Source organism: Hippocampus comes, unplaced genomic scaffold, assembly GCF_001891065.2.
Source record: "Hippocampus comes isolate QL1 unplaced genomic scaffold, H_comes_QL1_v1.1 scaffold199, whole genome shotgun sequence".
Classification (NCBI taxonomy): Eukaryota; Metazoa; Chordata; class Actinopteri; order Syngnathiformes; family Syngnathidae; genus Hippocampus; species Hippocampus comes.
In genome coordinates this window covers 65,905-72,168 of record NW_017805372.1, presented here as the reverse complement: position 1 = coordinate 72,168, position 6,264 = coordinate 65,905, and positions in this window count along the sequence as shown.

Here is a 6,264-nt window from a genome sequence, read left to right as displayed (position 1 = left end):
CCCCCCCACACACGCACACGCACACATCCCCCCAGGCTCCTTTTAAACAGAAACATTTTCCAGCGCATGAAAGTAATTTCTCTCTCTCTCTCTCTCTCTCTCCATCTGCTTGAGTCATAAAAACAAGATTCTCCCCCCCAACAAAACTTAATTTTTTCAAAAGGTTAAATCACAGGAAACACTCCAAATCTAACAATACAATTCCAATACAATTATTTAAAATAAACTTGTGATTAAAAACACCCAGTTTTAGCTCCTCAATACTAATTAACATATATAAGGCCCGTTTGGGAAAAAATATGTGTAAAAGTGAAATACATGCTAGTGTATTGGAGCCAAAAAAATGTATTCATTCAACAGCGGCATATAAACACAAACAACACACTAAAACAATCCTTAAAATCCTACATGTCCATTATCCAAATTTTACAATTATTACCCAATCATTTTAACTTCACCACTGCATCTCCTGAGAGCACAAGAATTTCTGGAACTGGATTATAATTCATGTTTTAACAAATTAGCATTTGGAGTTATTGTCACTAAATTAGAAGCCTAAAAGTTACTCTATTTTTGCATTCACACACTGTTTTATTTTACTTTTAATTGTATTTTTATGTATTGCAAATTACTTGTAGTGATGCGAAGCAAATGTAACATTTTAATTAGCCCCCAAAAAACTTGAAAGGGCAAAAGCAGGTGCAGTTGGATAATCTGGTTCATCCTCATTTTAAAGTTATTAAAACACATTTAAAAAAATGCTCAATACATTTTTTTTTATATTTTGTAATCTTTGTTTGTTGTTGTTCAAAAAGCAAATCTCATTCCTATGGGCACTTTTTAAGCAGATTTTTGAACACATTTTGAACTGTTTTTATTGCTTGTGAATACATTTATGATCACTTTTAAACATACCCTGCTCAGTTTTTTTTTTAAACTTTGTTGTCGATTTGGGGGATTTTTACTTATATAGTTTAATGTACAACAAGATGATATCCCCCCCTCCTATATGAACATTTTCAGTTTGACCATACTTCTATCAGCTGATTGTCAACGTGTGTGTGTGTGTGTGTGTGGGGGGGGGGGGGCTCTCCACAGTAATGAATGAGCTAATCAGGCATTTGCAGCATTAATTCCCTGCACGAGTGTGAGTCCTAGTGCAGTTTGTGTATTAGCAGCAGGACGCTGTGGACCACCAGCCGTCACTATCAGAACTTATTATTGGAACTAGATAGGGAGAGCGACAGTTCTAATGTCTCGGTGCCTTAAATTAACTTGTGTGTCTTGACGGGACACTTTAGGAGGAGGGGGGGAGAAGATTAGAGTCGGACCTTCATTCCGCCCCGCCTTTTACATTTAAAAAAAAAATGCGAGTGGCTGAACAATCAGATCTGAGTGTACCGAGTAGGGGGGAAAGCCGCGGGATAATGCCATTATTTCAGCTCCTCTGGGCCAGGAATGCCAAATTTCACAGGCCGCTTCTCCTCTCTGAGCGTCAATCAAAAAAAAAAAAAAAAGAGAAAAAAAAAGAGAAAGAGAGAGAGAGAGAGAGAGACTGGCATCGCTTCCATTTTGTGCACCGACCAGGGTGACAAATTGAGCCGCTCGAATGGCACATTTTGTCACTGTGGTGGCGCCTCGTTTAGTCTCCCCCGCGCGCGTTTTGTTTTGTTTTGTTTCGTTTTTAATAATAATTGTATTAATTATACTCAGTTGTTTTAATCTATACTCGGTCCGGAAGTAAGCGAAGTGAAGCCACAGTTGGTGAAACGTCTACTCTATATAACGTTACTGAAGGCCTGATTGTAATATCATGAGCGTGTTTTTTTTTTTTTAACGGGCCCACCAAAAGTGAATAAAATAATTAGGATACCGCAAGGGAAGGGGGAGGAGCTTGGGTGGATTTTTGTGAATGGGACGCAGATAATCAGGGATTCGCTGCGCTGGGTGACGCGTCGACGCGCTCGACCAATGAGCGGCGCGCAGGAAGTGGGGCGGGCATTGCATGCCGGCCAATCGGCCCGGACTAGCGCAGGAGGCAGCCAATGGGCGAGCGGCAATGCAAAAGCGGCGACTCCAGCCTCGCCAGCCTGTGAATGTCAAGTAGTCAAAGATGGAGTCCGGTATGCTCGGGGGCCGTGTGTGCTACGTGTGCGTGGAACACTTTTTCCACCACCACCGCTACCCCGTTATGAGGATGAAGAGGAGGTTTTTTTGCGGGATTTTGACGCTCGTTTTCGGAAGCTTTTCGGCTCCGTTTTGTGCGGTTATTAACGACGCGGGGACAACGAGTACGGAAGGCATAGCCCCCCCCTTTTTTTTCTTCCACCACCCTCCTTCCACGCGGCGTGATTTCGAGGAAAGAGGCTCGCTTTTCCCCCTTGTCGTCGTTGTTTTTCTTGTCCTATCCACGGATTCTCCTGCTGATAGTATTCCGTGGGAAGAGGAGAGGTAGAAAAAAACGGGGGGAGGGGGGGTGCGTGTGTGTGTGAAGAGAGGAGGGGAGGTGGGGGTGTCTCCACGGTGAGTTGTAGCTTCTTTTTACGCGTAAATCGTGTGCGCAAACTTGATTCCACGCGTGGAAAACGGGCCGAGGTTGGGTCGGCGGAGCAGGGGTGGACTTGTAGAGGATAAAGTGCACCTTATTTGGCCACCTAATAGGTATCCGATGATTGGGAGAAAGGGGAGGGAGTGAAGAGGAGGAGGGGGGTGGTTGGAAGTGTGGGTGTGGGGTTACATTTTCACGTTGCGGGCGTGTGCGTGCAGCCAAGCCTGTTGTGCAATCTAACAAGTCGTCAGTGTTGCGCCGTGAGCTGGCAGGAAAGAGACTCCGGGCTGGTTGGTTGGGTGGGTGGCTTGGCGTGGAGTGGAGGAGGCGCATAGGCTGCGCGCGCTACTTCTTCTTCTTCTTCTTCTTCTCCTCCTTTTGTAGACATGGCGGAGAGAGAGTGGGGGAAAGCAGGTAAACAGCACCGTGCCACCACCACATGATGTTCCCGTTTGCAGCCGTCCAATGGCTGGCGTCATGCTATGGATTGTCTTCGTTGTGTAACAGCCACGGGCGGCGTTGCGCAAACTCCTCACGTGCACTTCTTTCACTTTTTTTAAAAATGAGCTTTTCTCCCTGTTCCAACTTTGTTTCCACTCCTTGCTCAGAGTCACTTTGTACAAGAGCTGAAACTCGGGACCACGTCGGACTAATAGTTTGATAGTCAAGGTGTGGGAGGCTTTAATGTGCCCCCCCCCCCCCTTTTCCTCTCGGCTCCTTTTATTCCTCGCTTTAACCCCCACCGCACCCCGCCTCCTCCCTCTCCTCCTCTTCCCCAAATTAGAATGCATGTCATTGACTGAAGAGAATAGTATGGGCCCACATGCTGGGAAATTCCCATTCTCCCAGGGCGAGAGTATAAGCAACGCTGTTGAATTTAGGAAGTTAATTCAACACTCAAGCAGCTTTTGTTATTGTGTCCCCATCTCAATCAACCACACACAGGCATGGGCTTATTTATTTTTTGTTTGTTTTCCTTTGTTTTTATCAATGTGTGTTCATCCGAGTTGTATAACCCCCCCCCCCCCTTTTTAAGTTTTTCTGTGCAATGGAGGCTCCATGGTTGTTGACCACTGCCCTTTTTCTGTTGCACTACTGGCCATTGGGGATGAGCAGTGCAATATTAAAAGGGCATTGGTTGATGGACCCACACCACTCTGACTTGTGTATATAAAAAGAAAGATTATATGGGGTCTGCGGTGGGGAAACTTTTTCATCCTTATATTTTTTTCCCACTTTTCAATTAATGACCAGTATTGAATCCATTGGAAAAAAAAGTTTGCCATCCAACAAATGGCTATTACAAAGTATGTGCATTTATGGGCTTTTATAAGCGTTTAGTTGGATGTGGGCGACCTTTTGTGTTTTAGCAAAATCAACTTCCAAAATGTGAGCCCTCCTGTGTTTTTCCATGTGGAAAATTTGCTTTTAAAACTGCGCTGTGGTCTGCCATGAAATGCACCAACTGGCTGCCTATGGGCCACCAGTTGGAGCTTCCCCCGTCCTTGGTGTACTCACTAAAACAACTTCCTCCACATTATTTCCAAATATAATGAACACTTTTTAAATTAGCCCAGTTGTGCTCATAAATTTCCAGACCCTACCGTACAGGTATGCAAACATATGAGCACAACTAATATATATTGCGTGGTGATAATGCCAATTAAATATTCCGATTGGCCTCAGAAGTTCCTCCCACCCGTAGCTTCCCCACCCTTATTAGCGAAAACAACTTCCCAAATAGCCTCCAACAAATTAAATACTATCCCCGCCATTGCAACTCAACCTATTTAGATGGAGATTGGCAAAATAATGCCCCCCCCCGGCCCCCTCCTCTCTGTCCCTTTATTCCGTCCGTGTGCTGACACATGCTGAGGTCAGCTGCTTTGACAATGTTGCACTACTGTACCATCCATTCTAGCAGTGCAATAGTATTGTCATAGCATTTGGCCTCAGAACTGGCCAGTGGAAGTGGACTGGTTGACTTGATGACTGATAGCAGGTGGTGGAGCCTCCTGCGCTCTTTCCTGACTTTTTTTTCTTTCTTTATTTATTTTTTGGTGGGGTTGGGTGGGGGGGCGTCCAAACAAAGCGAGACACCTTTTTGTCCAAAGTCACTTGAAAGACCGGAGCCCGACACAAGGGCAACCCTAAGTTGTATCAAAATGTACGCCTTCGCCCAAACATATGTCTGGATTTTTTTTTTCTCCACGTGCCCTCTGAGTGAGTGATTGAGAGATCAAAGAAATCTTGGCTCGACACATTTGTCCACTTTGGCTCACTTCTTTGGCTAACATGCCTGAAAGTTTGCTTTAGTAGTTTTTGGGGGGTGAAAACATACAAAAAGAAAACCTCATCCACAGTGGAAATTAGAAAAATAAACTAAAATAGTATTTTACACCTTTGCTACTCTTTTTTTTTTTTTTTTTTGCGCCATAAAAAGGGGGGGGGTGGCGAGGAAATAATTGTAGCTGCACCAAAAAAAAGGAATGGCTCCTTCCTTTTGGTCCCTTCCTCACCCCTCCATAAAGTTGAGTGGAATTTGTAAAGGTGTTAGGGTCGCGGAGATAAACACACACAATGAAATCAACATCTTGAGTGGATGTACAAAAACCCACCAAGGCCCAACAATCGTTAAATTCAATTGAAACACCCTCCTGCATATCCCTGAAATTTCTCATTAGGCCACCACGCCGGAGAAGTCCACTGAGACACAAATTTAAAAAAACAATCCTTGACTGTTGTCGTGAAGTTAACTTCTTCCACTGAGAAATTAAGGACCGATCATTTTAAAAAGTTCAATTACGGGATATTTAAGTCTTCCCGATTCACAACTTTATCGCAAATCTAAATTTTGCGGCTACAAAGTGCTCGCACATTGTTTAAAAAAAAAAGAAAAAGTGATCAGTTTTGACCACTAGTTGAGTTGAAGCCGTTTTGGGCTTCCTGCTTAAGCAAAAACTTTGTCCTTCTTTGAAATCTTTAAAAGGTTACGGAAAAGGCCGTGCTTACAAAATATGGGGCCGTACGCTTTATCGGGATTTTCACAAGACTCGCGCTAAAAAGTGCTAAATTGGTATCGTCAAAAGTGTGGTCATCTGAATAGATTCTGCATAATTCTATAAATTAAGAATGAAAATGTATGAATGTGTCGATACAATATGAGCCAAACAAATCCCGTATTCACATTTTGGTCCAAAGCCACATCAGACCTCTCTACAAACCCAAATCATCCTTTTTTTTTTTTTTTCTTCTTTTTTTGATCGAATGCACCAAATCCGCCACATTCCATCAATACCAACAGTTGCGTCCGCTTGAGTTGCTTTGCAATTCCAAATAACCGAGAAAAAATGAGCCCAGAAAAGTTCCACTGTGACCACTTTTCAAGAAAAACTCGCCATTCGCCAATGTTGCTTTCCTCCCAACGGTTGGGAACCCACACCACCCCAAAAAATAAATAAAAGTTTCGTGGAACTTAAAATTCGTTTGAGAGTGACCTTAACGGTGTCAACGTGACCTCCTCAGCTGAGGTAACAGCTTTGTTTCTTACATGAAACGGTAACATGAGGTTTATTGACACCAACTGTCGTCCGCACCCGCGCGTTGTTGTGTCATCAAACACGGCGACACGGGAGTGTGAGTTTATGCTAAAAGGAAGCGGCGGGATGGGGGGCGGTTGGGGGTTGCGAGCATGGGCCTCTGTGGTTTTTTTTTTT